Genomic DNA, 25,120 nt, shown 5'->3' with positions numbered 1-25,120 from the left:
TAAATTACCAATGAATAAACTAATCACATTATTTTCTAAGTAATAATTTTCTGAGTGCTGCAATCACATCCTTGTTCCCAAGACAGTATATCATAGGATTAAATATTAGAGTCATGATGGTATAAAACAGAGAGAGCAGTTTATCAATTCCTGCAGAATGACTGGATTTGGGCCTGAAGTAGGTAATTGTAGCAGATCCAAAAAATGAGAACAACCAGCAGGTGAGAAGAACATGTAGAGAAGTCTCTGGCTTGACCTCTGGCTGTGGGAAACCTCAGAATAGTGGAAATAATTTTGCTATAAGAGCCAAGAATCAACACAAAAGGGACAGCACCAAACAACAGAGCCACTACATAGACAGACAGCGCATGCACAGAAGTGTCTCCACAGGCTAGCTTCCGAATGGGGGAAATATCACAGAAGAGGTGATTAATTTGGTTAGAATGACAGAAATGGAAAAAGAATATCTGGCACATTTGCCCTACCTGCACCAGGATTCCACTGATCCAGGAGCCAACAGCCAGTTGGATGCACATCTTGTGGTTCATGACTACAGGATAGTGCAGAGGGTTACAGATGGCCACAAAGTGGTCATAGGCCATCACAACCAGGAGGAAACATTCAGTGGCTCCCAGTATAAGGAAGAAGCACATTTGAGTGGCACGGGCCAGCATAGTAATGCTTCTATCCTGGGTTCAAATGTTGACTAGAATCCTTGGGAGTGTGACAGACACATAGCAGATTTCCAAAGAGGAAAATCTTGTCAGAAAAAAATACATGGTTTCTGGAGTGTAGTGTCAAGCCTAGTTATTATTATGAGGATATTTTCAATTAAGATAATGATGTAAATGATGGAGAACCCTACAAAGAGTAACCCTTGGAGGTTTGGAAGATCAGAAAATTGCAGGAGTACAAATTGTATCACTGTGGACACATTGTCTTCTGCTTCCATCTCTTTATATTTCATCTATGGGAATGATTTAATTTGCTGTACTGTTAATCCACTTTCATTGGCTCTTGTTTTCTTATGTAAAACAGGATTATATTCCTTCCAGTTTATCTGCTTTCCTATAAAAGCAAAACCTATAACTCATAAGAGGTCTAAAAGTGTGAAGTATTTTTTTCATTATTATTAAATGTGTTTTAAGGAAAAAACCCCTCTAGGTTCCACTTTCTATTAGAGATTATCATATTTCTTTGTTTCTAAAGATACAATTATAATTTTGCTACCCATCTAAATACTTAAAATGAAAAATTTGAATTGATGTTCAACTATATCAGTGATTTTTTTCTTCCAGTTGACATTTTTTTCTCACTTCTCAATTCTATTTGACATGATCATCAATTCAAAATTAATTTTATTGCATAAGTAAATATTTTGTAAGCCATGTAAGATAACTTCAGGGATAAATATATTTAATTTTTTAAAGTTATTGCAATGTCCTGTTCAGTTATGACTTTCTATTTAATCTATTCTATTATAAACAAAATCAGTGAGCTGACCACTCAATACTTGGGATGATATTTAAATTTTATAACTGTGTTTTCCAATATAAGGTCTATCAAATCAACACTCATCACTTTTATTCAGGTTTTTCAGTCAAGAGGAAAGAAACTCTAAGGTGGTCTTCCAATCAAGGGACACTCATGAGGTCAGAGGCTGGAGCACCTAGCATTTTTTTTTTTGTTCAGGATATCAGTTCTAACTAGAATGTTCACTTTTTCATGCTTATGCTATGAAAGAGACATCAGCCACAACTCATCTCTGAGAACTTCCCAAATTACTTGCTTCCTCAATAATTGCTATTATTATGCTAAATACATTTAATCCATTCATTTTTTTTCTTTTTTGCACACATATGTGTGTTAGTTGAGGCATGTGAATATCTTAGGTTGAGATTGCCCAGCTTTATGTTGTACTTTTCTTTTTGTTCTATGTAGATTATATGCCTCTTTTGATATTCTATACATCTTTTTCTGCAATGTGTAGCATATTTTTTCCACAAAAATATATTTACTAAATGCTTGAATAAATTAAAAGTGAATCAACTTGATTGCTTCTTTGCAATAGTCCTTAAGGTGTAAGTGAGGGTTCCTACACAGAATTCAGACTGACCTCCTCATTCCCTTGGTACTCTTCAAGCATACCTTCTGTGGTGTGTGTGTGAGGGTGTTTTGGGGTGGGGGATAGAAATTATACTCTTTTCACTCCCTCTGGTGGAAGTAGCAAATTATTTCTTGTTTTCAGTTTGTTATACATAATTTTCATAGTGTTAACTGATTTAAAAGTTCACAGAGACTAAGTTGTTACAAAGAAGAGACACCCATATCCATGTTCTACAGCTGTTAGATGAAGACAATTGTCCAGATTTCAGCTATGAAAATATCAACACATATGGGGCAGAAGCAATGGCTCATCTAAAACTTGTGAATCCTGGACTTCCCAATGTGGTGCATCAGAGACAAATCCAACTAGGAACCATGAGGTTGTGGGTTCATTCCCTGGTCTTGCTCAGTGGGTTAAGGATCTGGTGTTGCCCTGAGCTGTGGTGTAGGTTGCAGACATGGATTGGATCTGGCATTGTTGTGGCTCTGGCATAGGCCAGCAGCTGTAGCTCTGATTGGACCCCTAGCCTGGAAGCTCCATATGCCATGGGTGAAGCCCTAAAAATACAAAAAGACAAAAAAAACTAATAAAAGTAAAAATGAAACGTGAATACTGAGGATTTTCTGTGAGTTATAAAAGGAAAGTTAAATAGTAATTTCTTTCACCATTTACAATATTTCAGATTCCACATTAAGCTACAAGAGTTATGTAAACCTTGATTAATTAGACCACAGTTTTCTCAAAGAAAATGTGATTGTAGGAAATGCTGAAACTGTCTTTTAAATGGTCAGAACCTAATGGCTGATAGGTGGTATTACTAAATAAAAATTTCATGTGTCTGAGACTACATGACCATAACTTTTTGTTTTTGTTAGTTTATCTCATCCTGATACCTTTAGTCATGTTTTATTCACTTATTCAATTAAATGTAAAGTGTACTGCATGGACATTGATTACAATTGTTGAATAAATCATCAATCTTTTTGGACCAGCATGCATAATGCACCTACATTTGATGGGCTAACCATTGTCTTCAGAGACTGTCACCTGCTTTATTCCTTTTGTCTATCTACTCTTTATGTAAGGTCTTCTCTCATTTTTTTTGTCCTCCCTCTAAATGTTTCCTCGCTCTTCAAGCAGGGTAGTGCACTTGAAAATCATACTGAAAATCAGGTACATAAAATAGCCAGAGAAACTAAGAACAACCGAACTTGCATCCAAGAATATAGTGTCCACATTTACTGAAAACACTTTTAACTACAACTCATTATTTGTCAAGTGGAACAATATTTTATGACCATTACATGCAATTATTAGTGTAAAACCCTTTGCAAATTAAGAAATAAATTTTCAAAACCTACCTATATGTACTTACCTTCAAAATTCAATCTCAGATACAAAGATTTCCACAAGTCCTGCAACATATTTGCTGGTTTCTGACTTTTGGGAACATTTACTTCTTCTATTTTTAAAACTCAGAAAGAAAAACATGAAATAATTCAGGTAAATGCACCCACTTTTGTTTTTACCCAAATAATTTGTGCTTATTTTTCTGGTCTTTCCTGTTTTTGTTTTGTTTTGTTTTTTGGTTTTTATTTTTATTTTTTGTCTTTTTCTGGGGCCACACCTGTGGAATGTGGAGATTCCCAGTCTAGTGTTCTAATCAGAGCTGCAGCTGCCAGCCTATGCCAGGGCCACAGCAATGCAGGACCTGAACCATGTCTGTGACCTACACCACAGTTCATGGCAATGCCAGATCATTAACCCACTGAGTGAGGCCAGGAATTGAACCCACAACCTCATGGTTCCTAGTTGAATTTCTTAACCACTGAGCCATGACAGGATCTCCTGGTCTTTCCACTTTAATAATGATTTTTTTTTTGGTATAAGAGCTGTATCACAATGCATTTATTGCTATTTAGAGCAATTTCATCAAATCAAATCAAAGATAAGTAATAACCTATATGTTTTTAATGCAGTGCAGAAGATGTTTTTCTTTAGGAGACATCTCCAAAGATAAAAGTGAAAACCACCTATTATTTATTTAGAATTTTCAGATTCATTTACCACCTAAAAATTTTAAACAAAAATTTATTCCCTTGGTATTATAATAATGCAAACCCATTTTAATAAAGTTAATCCAGTATCTTATTCTTAGTTATATACAATTAAACTTTGATGAGATACACCCAGATTTAATATATATATATAAATATTAAATATATGGTTACCATATAGTCATCAGTTAATAAATATTAGCACCTAAGATGATGATAAATATGAAGAAGAGGGCAGTAATTGTTGGTATATTGGTCCATCATATTACAAAATAATTTGTAATTTCTCATTTGGTAATATAATGCTGAGAATCATACTGTCAAAATCTGTCTGAATCAGAGTTTGAAATTAAATAACAATTACATCAAAGGATTTCTCTTTTAAATTCTCCAAAATAAGTGTTCTTTGGTAGATGCAAAATATATACAGATGTATGTAAAATTATATTGTTTTTATTGGACAAAAATGATTCATGCTCAACTGTTTGCATTGACAATCAAGATAATGCTTACCCTTATGGATTGAGCTACAAGAGAGAAAATGAGATTTTTTTTTGACAATTAGGTAATTTGCATTTATTTGAAACAGAGGTTAACCAGTGTCTATAATATGTTCTATCATCATAACAAATATGCTCTTTAAATAGGAACTATTCTTTACCTTGGAGATTAGCTCCTTCCCAAGCCACTTCCTAACTGAACTAAACTTTTCTGCATGCCACTCAAGAAGTTTAATACAACAACATATCATCCATATAACTCAATACAACAACATATCATCCATATAACTCCATCTCTAAATTCTCTACCTCTTTTAGTGGATTTTGTGTTTATTAAGATATAGAAGCCTTGCAAAATCAGAAATTTATGATTATATATTACCTACAGCACAGACTAAGATGTTCTAAAATGATTCAATTGTGCAGTGTCTTAAATGAAGTAGAAGCTTATTTTTCAGTCATTATAAATTCAGAAGTAGGGAATCTAGGGCTGTGGGAGCAGTTATGCCATCTCAAATGCAAATCTTCCATCTCCACATCCACACTAGTCTGGCAGTCCTCATAACCTCCCAGACTAAGAATGGGGGCCATGGATAAAGGGAAGCACTCCCTTCTTTTGTAGATGTACAGACTAAAAATGGAATGTAGGATTTCAGTCCCTCACCTCAACTTTAGTTACGAGATCACACCAAGCTGGAAGAGAGCTTGGGAATATTTCTCACTGCACTGCCACATGACCAGATAAGACCGCCTATGTCTATCCTCAACTCTCCTCAGTTGTCACAACTTAAAATTCCAAGTAGTTCCTTTATTGAGTTCCCAACCACAGGTATCCTCAGGTTAATTGTGGCTCTTCTCATCTTAGTGAGTATGCAGTGATAGAATAATTTTTCTGTAACATCTACAAACAAACTCACACAAACACTCACATAATACAATGGAGAGGAATATTAGATTTAACCATAGGAAGCAGGAATAGATTCATACTTGTATAAAAAAGAATGGGTAGAGACATGGTGCTACTTATATTAGAAATGTTATGCCCATACTTTGACAGCTATCACTAATAAAGGGTTATCTCTTTATGTACAAATTTTGAGTTATATTATTTTGTGATTTATTTTATTTTAATTCTAGCCACTAAATATATATGTGTAGGACAGCATTATTGTGGTTTTAATTTGTATTCTAATAATGGCTAATATTGGTGAGCATCTTTTATGCAATTATTTGACCTCTTTATATCCCTTTAAGTAAAAAAAATTTTTAAGTGTTTGGTCCATTTGCTAAATAGGTTGGTTCTTTTCTCACTGTTGATTTTGACACTGTCAAGAAGAAGCTGCCTTGAGGCATAATTTCTTCCTCAGGGAGACCTCAGTTTTGCTTGTAAGAGCTTCAGCTGATTGTTGAGGACTACATTATATAGGGTGATCTCCTTTATTTAAAACTTATTGAGGAATTCCCATCGTGGTGCAGTGGATGACTCCAACTAGGAACCGTGAGGTTGAGGGTTTGATCTCTGGTCTTGCTCACTGGGCTAAGGATCCAGCATTGCTGTGAGCTGTGATGTAGATCACAGACATGGCTCGGATCTGGCATTGCTCTAGCTGTGGTATAGGCTGGCAGCTGTAGTTCCAATTAGACCCCTAGCCTGGGAATCTCCATATCCCATGAATGCAGCCCAAAACAAACAAACAAAACCTTATTAATTTTAGGTGTTAATAACTTATACAGAATATCTCAAAACACATCCTAGATTATCATTTGATAGCTGGGCACTATATCCTGGACATATTGACATAAAACTAGCTGCCAGAGAACATCCTTTGTCAACTTGATAACCATATTCATCTCCTTAGCTGACTGATCTCCAAATAGTAGCAAAAACAAAGACATAAATCCACTTAACATGATATCAATATTCAACATGCAGCCAAAGAATCATTATCATTTTGCCAAAAGAGATACAAAGTCATGGGGTAATGTTCTCTCTGGTTCTTGATATTTTGATATATTTATAATCAAATGAAGAAGAAATACCCATAACAGTTATAGATTACAGTCCTTGTTTTCTGCAAGTTCTTATTAGAAATATCTAGTATTGATAATGCTCTTCTTCCAACATCTAATCCTTATTCCCTTTGCCCCCAGAAAGAACTTCTGCTGGTCATGGCTGTGTTTGGTGTGTGATGCAAAACTTCATTCCTGAAGGATCTGGGCCATTAGTGTATTTGCCTCAATTGACTTGGTATAGTTTTACATTGAATTTTATAACAGAACACACACATATACATATATATGTATGTATTGCATATTCTATTGTCTAGAACAATGAAAACAATATAGTGTTGGTGGAGGGGTAGCCACTATACCAATGGAATTTAAGACAGTTTAAAAATTGCCCCACACAAACATGAATGCTTTTTGACAAAGTTTCAAAACCATTTGGCTGAAATAATATAGCGTCTCAAAAGTGGTGTTGAAAAATTGGACACGCAAAACAATCCAAAAAAATTGTGAAAAACTGAACCTCTATATAAACCTCAAACCTTTTACAAAAATTAATTCAATATTAATCCTGTAATGTTGATGTGATGATAATATTAGTTAAATGAAGTTCATTATATACTTTTACTATATTCCAAGGGATTTAACCATATTCTTCTGTCTACTTTTGTATATGTTTGAAATTTTACATATTTAGAAAAAGAGCTACACTTCTGCTTTTTTCTTTACAGACTAATTATTTGTCCATTTAATCATCTACCATCCTTCACTTATACTTCACAGTTCCCTGAAATCTCAGTAGTGATATTTACTTCCACAAACACTCTGATTTTATACATTCTTCCACTTATGGTCCATTCTGAATTTCGGCACAAGAGAATTTTATGTATAAGAAACAGATTAGGAACCAGTATAAAGGTCAGGGGAGTGTCTAAATTGTAAATGTCAAGAGAATACCTACAAGTCATAGTCTGTGCACTAATTAAAACACTACAGAATATGTAACTAAAGACATTTGATTATTGGAGTCTGCAAAAACAAATAAATAAAGCGCAAGAAAGACAAAGTGAAAGAATGTAGAGTAAGAGGTCACTACAAAGGCATGTTATGGCCAGAAATATTTTTGGGTTACTTTCCAAAATATTTGAATGTCAATTATAATGAGTTAGTTCAGTTAAAAAGTGACATGGAAGAGGACTAATCCCCATAAGACAGAAAAAAAAAAAATATTTAAGGGGCACTACTTGTTTTGAAGGAAAAAATGTTTTAGAAAGTTATTGGCAACTCTTAAATTCAAATAGTTTAAAACAGAATGTCAAGAGAAAAACATACAAAATCTATGTCAATGAAAGAAATAATTTCATTCCAGTCTGTGAAGGTAAGCATGAATTTTTCATCAAAAGTGTGATTTACATTTTAGATTTTTTTTTAGAAAATTACATCTTTAATATCAAACTTCAGAAAGTCCAAATATTTACACTATATTAACAGAATAATGTATTATACTTAATAAGTTAAACTCTATTTCAGACAACATCTACATTTTTCTGTCAGAAAAATGAGTGAGATAAATGATTACAAGACTTTGAAATGTATTGTTAGAATGTAACAAAAAATATTATTGAGGCAGTTTTGAAAAAAACCTAATACAATAATACTTACTGGAGAAGGCAGTAATTGGTCATTTTAAAAATAAGTTTTGAATACCATAGGTAGCAGGAGTGGAGAGCAGATCCCAGAGAGCCCAGAGTAGCCCCACTGATGCCACTGGCCTAGTTACCATCACACCATGGAGGAGCTGAAGCTACTGCAGCCAGCCCCAGTCACCATCACAGCAATGTTGAGCAGTGAAGCTGAGACCCAGCAGCTGCCTGCTGCTCCCTTCCCACCCCAGGCCGCCCCCACCCTCAGGGAGAGGTGGCCAGGCCTGGGTGGCCTCACATCAGTGGTGTCTGCTGATGGGGACAAGAATGTCATCAAAATGAAGGTTCAATATAACAAACATATATGGTTTCATCAACAGGAATTACACCAAGGAAAATGTATTTGTGTACCAGACTGCCATAAAGATTAACCCCAGGAAGTGCCATGGCAGTGTAGGAGATGGAGAGACTGTGGAGTTTGATGTTGTTGAAGGAGAAAAGGGTGCAGAGGCAGAAAACATACAGGTCCTGGTTGAGTTCCAGTGAAAGGGAGCAAATATGCAGCAAACCATAGCCATTACAGATGCTATCCACATCACAGGTGTCCTCCATGCAATTTCAAGCAGAATTGACAGAATAGGGAGAGTGGGGGAAATAATGGGGGATCAGACAGTGCTCCTCAAGGCCAGGACCAACAGTGCTGGCCCTACTGGCTCTACCAGGCCTACCGCAGGCAAAGGTTTCCACCTTACTACATGCAGCAACCAGATGGGCAGAGACCACAGTATTCCAACCCTCCTGTGCAAGGAGAAGTGATGGAGGGTGCTGACAACCAGGGTGCAGGAGATCAAGGGAGAGAGTGGGACAGAATATGCATCAGGGATATAGACCATGATTCCACAAGGGTTCTCCACACCAAAGACAACCCAGAGATGATGTCAACAAAGAAGGTAAGTGGACTTGGAGAATAGACTTGTGGTTTCCAAGGGGGAGGGGGAAGGAGTGGGGTGGATTGGGAGTTTGGGGTTAATAGATGCAAACTATTGCCTTTGGAATGGATTAGCAATGAGATCCTTCTGTGTAGCACTGGGAACTATGTCTAGTCACTTATGATGGAGAATGATAATGTAGAACATATACATATATGTGTAACTGGGTCACCACATTGTACAGTAGAAAAAAAAGTGTTTTGGGGAAATAACAATTGAAAAAAATAATTTAAGGAAAATCAAGGAAATGAGACCCAGGGTCAGCAGTCACTTCAATGTCCTTACCACCGCAACTTCAATTACAGGTACAGATGCCCAGGAACCCTAAATCATGAGATGGCAAAGAGACAAGAGCAGAGGAACCACCAGCTGAGTATTCATCTTCTCTCAAGGCTGAAGCTGAGTAAATGCTAACTTACTGTCTCTACCATCATCTGGTTTAGCTATCAAACAAGAAGAAATAAATATGAAATTCTAGCAATAAGAAATGAACAAAAGATTGGAGCCAAAGACACTAAGTGCTGGCTTTTTGCCTGCTGACAAGATAACTAGAACTATATGTATTATCTATGCAGCATGGGGTTTTTATTATTTTTACCTAAAGATGTCTTTTTGGTAATGGCAAACATGTTTATGTGTCTGTTTGCTTTTTTTTTTTTTTTTTTTTTTTTTTTTTTAGGTCTGGTTTTTCTAAAGACACCTTTGAAAGTTTTAAAATTGTTTTATGTCTGGTCAAGTTGAGATTTTTAAGAACCTGATTTTTTATTTGTAATAAAAATTTGTAGCTTGATTTTTTCAAAAAAAGTCAATAAATTGAAAACACCTGTTAATAAAGGTCTTAAATAATTGTCAAAAAATAAAAAAATTAAGTTTTGCCCATGACCATCAATGAAATGAATTATTTCCAAAGTAACACTATCTTGAAAAGGAATCTAGCAATTTAAGGTATTTAAAAAAATTCATGGTAATAAAACTTTTCTGATTCAAAAAATACTACAAAATCTGATTACACATATAACTAAGTGTCTTTTTCCCTATCCAAGGGAATTTAGAGCCCTAAGTTCATTACTTAAATAAAACTGTGTCCCTGAGTAAAGAACTCAACTGCAGCAAAAAGCCTCAATTAAAAGAACAAAAGAATCAAGTCCTCCTTTACTGTTCACCTTGAAGGGCTTCTGGAAAAGAGGACTGTGAGTAGTATTAATTTTGAAGTAGTGTATATTAATTTTATTTGTTCTCTAGGTACAATGAAAGGATACATATATAGGATCAAATTATAGTATTAATCTCATCTCCCATGTTAGGGATGAATTTAGTTTATTTAAACAACAGGAGACCACATTTTACTAATCACTAAAGTGAATATTTTTATTTATTTAGCTTTTATTTTTAGGGCTCCACCTGGAGCATATGGAATTTCCCAGGCTAAGGGTCGAATTGGAGCTGTAGCTACTGGCCTACACCATGGCCATAACAGTGCTGGATCCTTAACCCACTGAGGAAGGACTGGGATAGATCCCATGTCCTCATGGATACTAGTCAGGTTCCATACCACTGAGCCACAATGGGAACTCAGAGTTAAATATTTTAGTACAAAAATTTGCTGAAGAATTCTTAGCTTGTGGCCTTTATCCCACTTCCTTCCCCCTTCCTTTCCTCCCTTCCTCACCCCCATCCCCATTCCCCATCCTCTCTCTTCTTTCTGTGGCTTACATTTCATCTGGTCTCTGATTCTCATATTGCTTAAATATCATTTCAGAAAATAAAATGCTGACAGCCTTGGTGATTGATGTGGCAAATAATGTTTTCTTTGTTGTGGAACATATTAATTTCATTAAAACATTTTTTTGGAAATTAAATATAAAATCATTTAACAGAAGTAGAATCTGTCCATCAGAGATTGAAGCATGTAGAGGAATCAAAATAGGATTTGTGGTCAGAAACTGTTGGGTTTGTGCACTTTTTCTTTGTAACCCAATTCTTTCACATTTTCTGGGTTATTAAAATATTTAGGGATAATATATTAACCCAACACAGTTTTAATATATAATATCTGTCAGTTTTCCAGACAAATATAGCTTTTGAAATTGTAATAAAGCCATTCATGAATGGTATTCCTGGAAAAACTGAAAAAAATTCCAAATTCAAAGGGAGGATCCTCAATATTTTTATATTAAGGAAATACTTTATGCTACTATAATATTGAGGAGGAAATTAGAAATTGGATAGAAATTGCTTAATAATCCTATTTCCTACATTTCAAAGCCTTTATCATGTAATTACTATTTAATATTCACAAGGCATGTGGAAATTTAAAAAAGTACTGGGAGTCCCACTGTGGCACAGTGGAAATAAATCTGACTAGTATCCATGAGGTTTGATCCCTGGCCTTGCTCAGTGGGCTGAGGATCTGAGGTTGCTGTGAGCTAGTGAGCTGTGATATAGGTCACAGATGCAGCTGAGATCCTGCATTGCTGTGGCTGTGGAGTAGGCTGGCAACTGTAGCTCAGATTTGATCCCTAGCCTGGGAAATTCCATATGCTGTGGGTGTGGCCTATTAAAAACCAAAAAAAAAAAAAACAAATACTTATTATTAATTTCTATTCACAGCTTGCCTCAAATCCTGTTAGAGTAAATTAGTGACTCAGTTTTAGATTATTAATTTCTAATTTGTTTTTCAATTATTTGTTTTCTTTGTTCTGCTTTGTTTTTCAAAAACACTCACCTGTCAGAACATTGGAGACAAATTAAGACAGGACATCAGAGTTCCCTTGTGCTCCAGTGGGTTAAGATGTGGGATTGTCACTGCTATGGCTTGGGTCACTGCTATGGCATTTGTTCAGTTGCTGGAGCATGAAATTCTGTAAGCCATGGGTGAAGCCAAAAAAAAGCAAAACAAACAAACAAACAAACAACCACACTGGGGTGTGTTTGGAGGTCAGGGTAGAGGCCTGGATGGGCGAGTGGTGTTCAGGAGCCTTCTTGTGTGGTATAAAATATGTCCTTTGCTTATAGAGGTTTGTGGAAACTTTGGAAAGGTGCAGCTTTCAGAATGCAGTTGAAGCTGAAGGAAGAAAATATTTTCTTCATTTTATTCTTTATACTGGAAGAATTAATAGCAGTCATAAGTTACTCTGATCACATGGTAGTCACCATCCACATCTCAAATCAGTCATTTAGTTCTTCATACATGTTGAGCATATTCATAAACATTTGCCTGAAAAATTTTAACACAAACTTTTTGAAAAAAATATCATCAGCAGTAGAATTGGTATGAATTTATTTACATGAAATGCTATTATAAAAATAGACTATAATTTCAGTACAAAAAGTCTAAGTAAGATCCTCAACTCTGCCTAAGTCAGAAACATTAAAGTCCATCTTTGAGTTCTTTGTTAGAAAAGAAAACCCATAAACCACTTGTATATTTTTAAAATAGTGGTATAAGTACAGGCAGTTTGTGAGGTTTTTTTTATTATAATGAAGGATTCATGTATCATTAATGCAAGATGTGAAGCCATAGCTACAAGTATAATAAATAGTCTCCAGTGGAACTCAGTCTCTGGTGGACATGTTCTTATAACTAGAAAATTGGTAGTGTTACAATTTGTTTTATAATGTGTTTGATATAGGAGTTCTCTACTGTGCTCAAAATATTTTAGTATCCATATTTGAAAATTTTACACTTTCCTCCCTGATTACGTCCTTGATGCATTACCGTTTTATATCTAGAAATAGTCCAGTCCTTTGGAATGTTGTATTAATTTCTTTTTTTTAAATTTAATTTTCCCTCTGTACAGCAAGGGGGTCAAGTTATCCTCACATGTATACATTACAATTACATTTTTCCCCCACCCTTTGTTCTGTTGCAACATGAGTATCTAGACAAAGTTCTCAATACTATTCAGCAGGATCTCCTTGTATATCTATTCTAAGTTGTGTCTGATAAGTCCAAGCTCCTGATCCCTCCCACTCCCTCCCCCTCCCATCAGGCAGCCACAAGTCTTTTCTCCATGTCCATGATTTTCTTTTCTGAGGAGATGTTCATTTGTTCTGGATGTTAGATTGCAGTTATAAGTGATATCATATGGTATTTGTCTTTGTCTTTCTGGCTAATTTCACTCAGGATGAGATTCTCTAGTTCCATCCATGTTGCTGCAAATGGCATGATGTCATTCTTTTTTATGGCTGAGTAGTATTCCATTGTGTATATATACCACCTCTTCTGAATCCAATCATCTGTCGATGGACATTTGGGTTGTTTCCATGTCCCGGCTATTGTGAATAGTGCTGCAATGAACATGCGGGTGCACGTGTCTCTTTTAAGTAGAGATTTGTCTGGATAGATGCCCAAGAGTGGGATTGTGGGGTCATATGGAAGTTCTATGTATAGATTTCTAAGGTATCTCCAAACTGTTCTCCATAGTTGCTGTACCAGTTTACATTCCCACCAACAGTGCAGGAGGGTTCCCTTTCCTCCACAGCCCCTCCAGCACTTGTTATTTGTGAATTTATGAATGATGGCCATTCTGACTGGTGTGAGGTGGTATCTCATGGTAGTTTTGATTTGCATTTCTCTTATAATAAGAGATGTGGAGCATTTTTTCATGTGTTTGCTGGCCATCTGTATATTTTCCTTGGAGAAATGTCTATTCAGGTCTTTTGCCCATTTTTTCATTGATTGATTGGCTTTTTTGCTGTTGGGTTGTATAAGTTGTTTATATATTCTAGAGATTAAGCCCTTGTTGGTTGCATCATTTGAAACTGTTTTCTCCCAATCTGTAAGTTGTCTTTTTGTTTTCTTTTGGGTTTCCTTTGCTGTGCAAAAGCTTTTCAGGTTGATGAGGTCCCATGGGTTTATTTTTGCTCTAATTTCTATTGCTTTGGGAGACTGATCTGAGAAAATACTCATGAGGTTGATGTCAGAGAGTGTTTTGCCTATGTTTTATTCTAGGAGTTTGATGGTGTCCTGTCATATATTTAAGTCTTTCAGCCATTTTGAATTTATTTTTGTGCATGGTGTGAGGGTGTGTTCTAGTTTCATTGCTTTGCATGCATCTGTCCAGGTTTCCCAGCAATGCTTGCTGAATAAACTTTCTTTTTCCCATTTTATGTTCTTGCCTCCCTTGTCAAAGATTAATTGACCATAGGTGTCAGGGTTTATTTCTGGGTTCTCTATTCTGTTCCATTGGTCTGTCTGTCTGTTTTGATACCAGTACCACACTGTTTTGATGACTGACTTTGTAGTATTTCTTGCAGTCTGGGAGAGTTATGCCTCCTGTTTGGTTTTTGTTTCAATTAAACTTTCAAATCTGAGTATTCTGGTAAAATTAATTTGATTTGTTTAAATGAAAGTGTAAAACCCCATAAGCATTTGTTAGAAATAAATATTCCATTTGCATTAGTAAAAATTATTTTTAAACTTAGAGGTCTGATTTTTCTCTGATTCTTTGTAATATTCCATAAGTGCAAGCAACATGCTTGTTCAGATATCCATTAAAAAACATTGTTTCTTAGCATAAGTGTGGCTTATTTAAGATCTTGAAAAAAGCCTCCCCAAAATATTTTTCCATTAGATGACAGTTGGTCTATTCTTTAAAGGAAAATTTTTTTAACTGTTTAAGTTTTGCTATTTTATAGCACTTTGGGGGAAAAATTCTATTTTGTAACATGAGCCTACATCTATTTGTAGTATTCAATTTAGTGAAACAAGAACCATTATATTGGTATAGAGTGCCCTGTGCATATTTTTTTCTGTAATTTTCTGGGCAATTTCCTTTCTAGTCCTAAGATTTTTTGCAATTAGCATATTTAATTTGTCAAATTTAGGTTCACATTCAAAGTTGGAAGGTGGAAAAGTTGATGAAACAATTGTTTTTTTATGTTTTTCAGGTAGTTATTGTTTTTTGAGGACTATAATTGGAGATGGAGATAAAATTAAAATTCAGAAGTATTCAAAGAGATAGCAGAAAAGCCAGGAGTGTGTTCCAAAGAAAAGATGATATTAAGGAAAGCATTTGAACCTCCAATTTATAGAAGTATAAATTCAGTTGTTTAATATTCTGATTTATGTGGCTACTGAAATACCCACATACACACACACACATACTTAAATGAAATACTGAGATATTTTACATTTTTATACTAAGTCTTTGAGATCTTGTGTGATTTTTGTCCTTTCAGCACATCTCTGTTTGGACTAGCCACATTGTCAAGGCTCATACCCACCTGTAGCCTGTGGCTACCATCCTGGGTAGCATGGCTCTGATTGTCCTGACTCACCTTTCAGATCAGCTTATCATTTCTCCAAGAGCCTTTCTCTAACTCCTCAGGCTGTAGTTTCCTGGGATACTCAGTCTTATTTATAGACTCATATTCCTTTCCTTAGGAACAATGATCATAGTTGTAAATTCACCTTTAATTAGTGAGATTGTTGATGTGTGTCTATGCAACTAGATGTAGGCATAAGTGTTTCCTGTTGCCTTTTGTATTTACACACAACTGGTGCTCCATAAATAGTATTTGGAATGAATTGTGCTAACCACTATTATAAGGTCACTTGACCAGAGTTACACATTTAATTTTAGAATCAGGCACTAAATTCTTTCTAATTCATTTTGCTGGCATGAGAGTATATAAAAACATCACCAATATGAGAAGTGGTTTTAATTGTAATTTGTTTGCTTGTAACGGTGTTTTCCTAGTCAATAGTTCTGTAAGCAGTCATTTTAAACTATAAGCATATTTTAAGTTGATTTAACAGATTTGATAAAAGAAGTTTAAAAATTTGAATTCTTTTAATTTAAATTCTCTGTGTACATTTATTCTGAAAATTATAAGACTGGCTTAAATTATTATAAAATAAATTTTTAAATGAAAGAATGAAAATGTTTAGATTAATATGGTAGTCTGTTCTTCTTTTTAAAGAATGCTTACTCTGCATTTGATGGGATGATTAAATCGTGTGGTCCAACTATCTAATTATTTAAAAGCCAATGAATTATATTTTGGCTGTATTTTAGATAATTTCAGGTTGTAACATAGTCTTGAGTATAAAAGGGAAATTAAATATTGTGCATTGCATAGGTAAGTTTACATTTTTGTGTGTATTTTGCAAGTAGAAGAATGAGATCCTGTTAAAGAGTTGTCTAGGATTTCATTTGTAGCCGATATTTGAAGGATGCTCAGCATTTATCCAAAGAGAGGGAGGGGTATTTCTATCAAAGGAATAGCACATAACACAGGTATAGGGTTTGTGATAGTCACACTAAACAATCAGAAGTCAGTAATTCAACCTGTAGCCACAACGCAGTGTGTTGTGGTGGGAGGGGGTGGGAGGCAGGTCCATGAAGTGAGTCTGGAAGGACAGTGTGAAAGTAGCCAAAAATGGTCCCCACGTGGCCCTCTGAGGGGTGTGAACCCATCCTGAGCAGCAGCGAGAAGGGCAGTTGGGGGAAGACCCAGAAAGTGTGAGCCCCAAGGGGCAGTCACAGCAGGAGGGATGGGGGGAGGGGCACTTACATCAATGTGTTCATTTATCAAGACAAAACCAATAAGGAAACAGTTGTCTTAAATGACACTTTAGACAAGTTGATCTTAACAAATATCTACAGGATATTCCATCTAAAAACAAGAAAGCACATTCTTTTCAAGTGCACACAGACAATTCTCCAGGATGGATCACATCCTAAGACACAAAACAAATGCCAACAAATTTAAGAGGATAGATATTATATCAAGTTTTTTTTTTTTTCTGACCCCAATGATATGAAAATAGAGGTCAATTGCAGGAAGAAAAATGGGAAAAACAGATGAAAAGTAAGCAACATGCTGCTAAAAAAACCAATGTGTCAATGAATAAACAATGGGGGGGTCTGAAAATACCTCAGGAAAAGTTAAAAATTAAAACACAACATTCCAAAATATTTGGGACACAGCAAAAGCAGTTCTAAGAGGGAAGTTTATAGCAATACAGGACTAACCCAAGAAACAAGAAAAATCTGAATCTTACCTACCATATAAAGAAATGTGAAAAAAACAAGCCCAAAGTCAGATAAGAGAGAAACAAATAATAATAAAGAGTAAATTAATGAAATACAGACCCCCCAAAATAAAAAAAACAATATTTTCTGAAAAAACATAATAAGCTTTTAGCCAGCTCATTAGGAAAAAGACAGAGCCCAAATTTTTTAAAAATTTGTGATTAATTTCTTAAAAATTGTGATTAGCAAAGCTCAACTTCACTAATTACCAAAGAAATGCAAATCCAAAACACAATATGAGATATCTCTTCACATTTGTCAGAATGGCTATCACCAAAAAGACCACAAATAAAAAATGTTGGTTAGGATGAAAAAGAAACATTTGTACACTGTTAGTAGAAGTGTTTAAGTTTGTAAAGCCGCTATGGAAAGCAGTATGAAGGTTCCTCAAAAAATTAAAAAAGGAAATAATGTATAATCCAGCAACTTCATTGCTGGGTATATATCTAAAGAAAATTAAAACATATTAGGAAGGATAAATGCACCCCAATCTTCATAGGAACATTATGTACTATAGCCAAGATATGGAAACAACCTAAATGTCCATCAACGGATGAATGGATAAAGACGTGATATGTATATACAATGGAATACCAGTCATCCACAAAAAAGAATGACATTTTCAAAAATTCTGGTGGACTTGGAACATATTATGATTGGTGAAGTAAGTTATGCAGAGAAAGACAAATGCTGTATGATATCATTGATGCATGGAATTGAAAAAATAAAACAGTCATGAATATAACAAAACAGAAACATACTCACAGTTATAAAGAACAACCTAGTGGTTACCATTGGGGAGAGGGAAGAGAGGAGGAGCTAGATGGGGTAGAGGATCAAGAGGTACAAACTGCAATATATAAAATAAATAAGCTATAAGGATATACTGTATAGCACAGGGAATATACCAGTATTTTATAATAACTTTAAATGGAATATAATCTATAAAATTATTGAATCACTAAGTTGTACACCTGAAACTCATATACTATTATAAATCAACTATATATCTCAAAGGTTAAAATGTTGCAAAATTTTTTTATTTTTCATTTATTATTTATTTATTTATTTTGTCTGTCTTTTCTAGGGTCTCACCTGCAGCATATGGAAGTTCCTATGCTAGGGGTCTAATTGGAGCTGTGGGCTACACTACAGCCCCAGCAACACCAGATACAAGCTGTGTCTGTGACCTATAACACCAGATCCTTAAACCACTGAGCAAGGCTGGAGATCAAACCTGCAACCTCATGGTACCTAGTCAAATTGTGAATTGTTTCTGCTGTGTCATGATGGGAACTCCAGTATTGGCTACATAATTTATTTATTTCTTTTTTTTTTTATTCTCTGGCATTTAGGGCCTTGATCTGGAGAGACACCGCACAAGGGTCTAGCTAATTCCTAGAGATAGAAAACAACACCCTTCAAGTGTACCTTGGATGTAAAACCCAACAAATCCATAGACAACATTCCCAACTGTCTCCTTGAAAATACAGACACATAGCCAATATTCCCTCTTCCCTAAATCACCCCAAGGAAGGATATTAGACAACTAGGCATCATCCTTATGATGATCACACCAAATTATTCAAACTAGCCAATCTTTAGGTTACTTGGTGTACCTACATTTTTGCACCCATTCTGATGGCCATCTAAAACCCCTGGAAAAGAGAAATTCACCAAGGCATCCTAAGAGTGCTGGACATAGGTAGTTGGCCACAAACCTAACAACTGGATTGATTTTTAGAAACCTTTTCAAATGATTGAGACCAAGGAAGAAATACAATTTGACTCATGAGCAAAAGCATGAGTTGTCAAAGTAATTAGTATACGATCCTGGTCCAGCATCTTGAGTTAACTTTCTACTTAGCTGTCATTTTTTTTTCTCTTCCTGTCCTGGTGACGTTGGTCTTAGAATAAGAAAAAATAATTGTAATTCATTCAGGAGGAGGCCTCAAAACCAAATCTCTATCAAAAACTAAGGTGTAAGAAATTATGACCTATCTTTTATATTAGCATTCCATAGATTTAGCAAACTTAAAAATACTATTTATAGTTTCTAGAAACCATGTGTTTTTCTTAAAAAAAATGGAAAATGTCTTAATGGGCACAAAACATATATATTAATAATCCTAAATATTTTTAGCTTCACTGTAAATGGAACTCTATGTTCAGTAATTAATATTCCAGTATCTTACTTGGAAATGACTTAGATTTTTAATGATTTTTCATCTTTTGACTTAATCTAGCAAAACTCAAGTTACCAACATCTGGAAAGACTATTTAGGCAGATATTTCCAAAATATAATTATAGAGTTTAACCTAAAAGCTTTTAATTCATTTACCTCTACTTTATTTAATTAAAAGATTCATAATACCAAGTTATTTTTCTTGCTAACAAACAATAAGATCTTACTTGCTTTCTAATAAACCTAGGTGCTATAAAAGTATTATATATAATGTTGATAACTAAAAAAATGCCTGTAATAATTAAACCAAAGAGATAACATCTTTAATACCTGATATTAATTCAATACTGAATATTTGCCAGATTATGTAATCCAAAAATTCATTCTGGCCAGTTTCTTTTATATTGCTGAGTATTTATATAAATGCTTAATTTCCTATAATCCAATTTGATAAAGCTTTTACAAATTAACTCTGGGAATAACAAACATCTACAACACGCAGGTATACAAACACACAAATAGATACAGACACCATATAATTTCTTGTTTTTTTTTTTAAGCATGCTTGTACTATGGTTTTAATAGACATACATGAACTAGTCAATATAGACAGATTTATAATTCCATACAGTCAGGATGACACACAGGGACGCTGTAAACAGGGATGCGGGACCAGAGAATGGGTGTGCAATGTGGGTGGGGGTAAGGCCCTGGCCACACCCTGAGCTCTCTAGGCTGGACTCTTGCACAGGGGGTGGTGAGCCAGGGGCTCTTGCTGGGACAGGAGGCCAACTCATAGCCCAGGAACCAAGCAGAGGGACTGGCCCTGCAGTGAAGCTCAGGGGCTGGAGGCTCAGAGAAAAACCCTCCACACTCTCCATCCTCCTCTGCACTGCCAGCTGCAGCTCCATGGCCTTAAAATAGGACTCTGGGTTAGGGCTCTTCCAGGAGCACCTGGGGCCATTAGTGCGGCTCTATGGCGATTCCCAGGCCCTTGGCTGGGTACCTTGATCCCAGGCCCAATGCCCACTCCAACCTGGATCCAGATCAAATAAGGTATGCTCAGCCACACCCAGGTCAGAGGGGGCATTTAGGTTTGCACCTGGCCAGAGGCGAGGCTTGCTCCAGCTCCATGGCACTCCAGTTTCAGGCGCAGCCACTCAGTCTGGGTCCAGTTCAGCTGGAACAAGGGCTATGGGAGTGCTACTTTTGAGCCGCAGGTCACCATCTGTGCCTCCCATGCCCCGTCCCTTCCGCTGTGCCAGAGGGAGCAAACAAGTATCAACTGCACCATCCCAAGAGAAATTGCAACTCATCCATTTTCTTCCCCCCTGGCACTTTTCTCCTACATCTTTTTGCTTTGTTTTATCTCATTTTGGAGGGCTGAGTGGGGTCCAGGAAAGCAAATATGAAACTAAGCCAGATGTGGGGAGCAGGGGGCCATGGAGGCACCAGGTCCTCAGTTGTACCCCCTGCTGCTGCCAGGCACCCTGCCCACCACTGGCCCTCATGGCCCATCTGAGTGGTCAGCTATTGTACTGGCATAACTTTAGGCCTGAGGCTGGTCCCTGCATGCTGCCTGTAGCCAAATGAATGATGAGTGCTGTTTGGCTTTGAGAGGCAGGCTGTCTAGGCTCGATTTGCACATGTCCTGGTAGATGCTGTACAGCAAGATGGGTGTGCCATAAGAGCAGGCGCCTGGTGACATGGCCAAGTTAAGTGAGGAGCCAGTGAGGTTGTTTATGTTGAGGCCCAAGTTGGACATGCTGGGCACGGCGGCAGGGCCCATGCTTGGGGGCATGGTCATGGAGGAGATGTGTCTGTGTTTTAGTGAACATTAATGGAAACATATTGAGTAATAAGTCTACTAATTACCAAAGGACAGGATAACACTTTACATAATAGAATGATTATGACTCGAGTCATTCTTCACTGCATGCTGAAATTTTCATGTGAATTATTTCTTCAAATGATAGCCTGATTTTTCTATATAATATTGTTATATTAACTTCCAATAACTTAAAAGTGAAAAGGAATTCCATGAATTAATTTAAAAAGATTACCATAATTTTTTTAGTGCATTGGGCTTTTAATTGTGTGTGTTAGAGACTTTTCAGCTCTGTCACAATTAAAGGAATAAGGTAGAATTCTAAATAGGATAGTTTGTAAAAGCATGAGTCTTGAAAATAAACCAACACTGTAACAAATAACAGGAGACCTGGATAAAATGCCTTTGCTTTGAAACTATCTTTCTTCTTCTGTTGCATAGGGAGATCATAAGGGCCAAAACCACTTCATTCTGCTCTCTGTTCCAATCCTGTAACATAGCTCCATGAGAGTTTTTTAGGAAAATCTCCCTAATCTTAGTGGTTGCAAAAGAATATGGTCAGAGCACTAGCATCTTCCTTACAAGCCATGCTGCTCTTAACTGCAGCAGGATGCCCAACAGAAACTGAGACTGCTTGAGCCCTTCCCATAGCCATGGGCCCTCAGCCTCTTTTGGAAATGGCCCTGGAGTGTGAGGCCTTTTCTCTTCTGTATGACCCTTGTAATTCTCATTCTTGTCACATGTCATTTGTGGGGCATCACAAGATTGGTATTGTGATAGCTTTTCACTATATTCACTTTTTTAGCCTTAAGTAAGATTGTGGTGTAGCAAAAAAATAGGTTAATGTTTTCACAAAATGTATCTTGTACACTACATCTTTATAATTAATCATCTGATCAATGTTAAACTTCATAAATAAGATAGTTAAATCAGATTTTATAATGATGTTTTACTCATAATTGATTTTGGCAACTTCATTAGTTCAAAGAACTGGATTATGTTAATTACTTAGATCTAATCCTTTGTTAAAATGAATTAATTTTTTGTTTTTGTCTTTCCAGAAGGATTTGAGTTTTGAGAGCCTCCATTTGTGGTTGGTTTTTGCCTCTAATTAGCACCATATAGTCATGAGTATGGTTGAAATTATTGTGGAGGTGGAGTTCATAAAGACCATGAAAACTACATGAAAATATTAATAAAAGTTGGAGACATCCTAGTCATGCTTAGCGAAGATCAGGTAGCTTGCTTTGTCCTCTTACCTAAAGGCATGGGAGACAAACACATTTAGTGCAAGATGGAAAATGTCCCATCAGTGAAAGGTGCATTGTAATTTTCACAGCAGAAGCACTCTCTGCATGTCTACCTGCACAGGAAAACACTGTAGTGACCCTAACTGTTTACAGGAAAGGCCCTTACTAGGGGTCAAAGAGCCTGGTCTCTCCACTCAACTGAGCTGAGACTGCCTGATGCTTGCCCTGCAGCACCCCCTCAGCATCCTCACCAGAGGGTCCACTGAATGTGGCAATCTGCCAGCTGCTCTATCAGGCATGTTTTAACTCTGGAACATATAAAAAGGAAATCCTGTTTGGGGTTTGGTTTGGACTAATTAACTCCATTACAAATTTTTAAATCTTCTTTTAGTACAATGCAGACTCATTTGAAAGTATTTTCCATCTATTTTCCATCTTTGGTTTGGAATGATTAGATATGACAAATGTATGAAATATTAATTTATTCAGAAACTAGGTGGTTCTTGTACTTTAAAACTTTACAAATGTACACCTAAAAATATCTTTTATGTTCATATTAACCTGAGTCTGAAATGTTTAAAGCCCCTAGTGGTTTGTAAGAGGAAGACATTGTCCTAGGGGATGGTACATCATGTGGTCATATTTTAGTTTGTATGTTTGAGGGTCTTCTGATTCATGGCATGTGATTTTCAGCTCAGAGGATTTCACCATCACCATATACTGTGTTTGGTAGCAAGTGGTTTGTCAGTTATTAAAAAGACATATAAAACATTCACCAAAATACATTCTTGGGAAAATGTTGTTACTTTGGATGCTTCCAGAATCGAGATTCCCACATTAATAGTCTTTTTTGTTTTCCTTTAAAGATACATTTTTAAATATTTAAAATGTTTTCAAGTTGACATTTTAATGAATATTTGTTATATGCTGTTATACTACATACAATACAACGATGTGTTGGTTTATATAACATAAATTAAAGATATAATTCAACTTGATCAAACTATGTACTGAGATATTTTTTTCTAAGAACAGAGGAGTTTGCTGAGTGAGCAAAACGTCTTATCACTTTGTGACTAATTACATGTATTTATGAAATATCAATCTGGGAGTAGAATTAGAATCTATGTTTCATTACCACCATGGAAGATCATGAAGTTGATTCATTTGTACAGTCATTAAAACATGTTTTTGCTAATATAACACTTTAACCAAACAACTGCACCTGTGTGACATGTCTTTTAGGGAGCCAGTGGTAGGTATGGATGGGAATAATACCCCTAGAAACAACAGAGCACAAATATAACCTGCAGAGTCATTCCATGTTCATTGAAATTTCCTGAAGTGCAAGTATTTATGATTCTTTCTATACTATTCTATAGTCAATATTTAAATAAAAGTAGTTTGGTAGCATTTAAATACAAATGATTATGTGGTGATCACTGGCAATTATTCTGTTAAAACAAAACTGTAACTGTAATGTGATCATATTTCCAGGATTAAGCTATTCTATTACTTTTTTCCCTCTAAATTGTTAATACAAATTATGTAAACTGGATTAAACACTTGGGAAAGTAAAAATATCCTTGCTGTTTCATTTGTTCCACTTCTGCAACCAAGTGAGAATGACAATGGCAAACCTGATTCCGTGGGACTCCATGAGTAACTGCCAGAACTTTCTGATTGTGACTTGCTTAGGATTTAATGGACTATATAATTATCAAGAGTTAAGTAAATTTTCAGTAAGATATTCAATGGATTTATTCATTTCTTGATTTGATCTTTCTGGTGTTCCTATGTTGCACCAGACACTATTAGCTGCCTTTATGGAAACATGAAAAGAAGGGGCAGGTCAAACAAAAAGTGAATTTTTATTTTTTTATTTTTCTTTTTAGGGCTGCATCTGCAGCATATGGAAGTTCCCAGTCTAGGGGTGGAATCATAGCTGCAGCTGCAGGCCTACACCACAACCATGGCAATGCCAGATATGAGCCACATCCTGACCTACATTGCAGCTTGTGGCAATGTCAGGTCCTTAACCCACTGCATGAGGCCAGGAATAAAACCTACATCCTCATGAATACTAGCCAGGTCCTTAACCCACTGAGCCACAATGGGAGCTCCAAAAATGAATGTATTAATTGTAGGAATTGGGAATTTATTAATTATAGTACATTTTTGGCATCATTTTTCATATAGAGGGACAGGAAACACAAAAGTCCTTTATTTAGGCTGAAAAGAGCTTGGTCATTCCAAGACCAGAAGTAAACTTCAGTTGCAAGGTAGCTGAAGCTCCTTGGCTAGGCTGCATAACACAGCTGATGGAATGTACAGTAGGAGTATATTTAGCAGAAAAGTAAGAAAGGGGAAGAGCCTAGATTAAAAAAAAAATCCCATTATACCTCTGAAACATTTACAGGTGAGCCAATCTGTTTACACTCTCCTCAGGATAACATGGGGTGGAGATGGGAAGAGGGCACTGTAGTGTTGATGCAGTCAGGTCAGCATAGG

The 25,120-nt window shown here is 36.0% G+C and overlaps 2 pseudogenes; one reads left to right on the top strand and one right to left on the bottom strand.

Moving 5' to 3' along the window:
* Positions 1–28: 28 nt before the first annotated feature.
* LOC146398924 (olfactory receptor 10AG1-like) lies at positions 29–976 on the bottom strand (annotated as a pseudogene).
* Positions 977–8,460: 7,484 nt separating this feature from the next.
* LOC110259056 (Y-box-binding protein 1 pseudogene) lies at positions 8,461–9,710 on the top strand (annotated as a pseudogene).
* The last annotated feature ends 15,410 nt before the right edge of the window (positions 9,711–25,120 follow it).

This window comes from Sus scrofa, chromosome 10 (assembly GCF_054392235.1).
Source record: "Sus scrofa isolate SSC_HxYL_T2T_F1_AM1 chromosome 10, Sscrofa_HxYL_maternal_Yorkshire_Landrace_v2.0, whole genome shotgun sequence".
NCBI lineage: Eukaryota > Metazoa > Chordata > Mammalia > Artiodactyla > Suidae > Sus > Sus scrofa.
The sequence above is the reverse complement of the archived record's forward strand: the minus strand, read 5'-3'. Positions and strand labels throughout refer to the sequence as shown.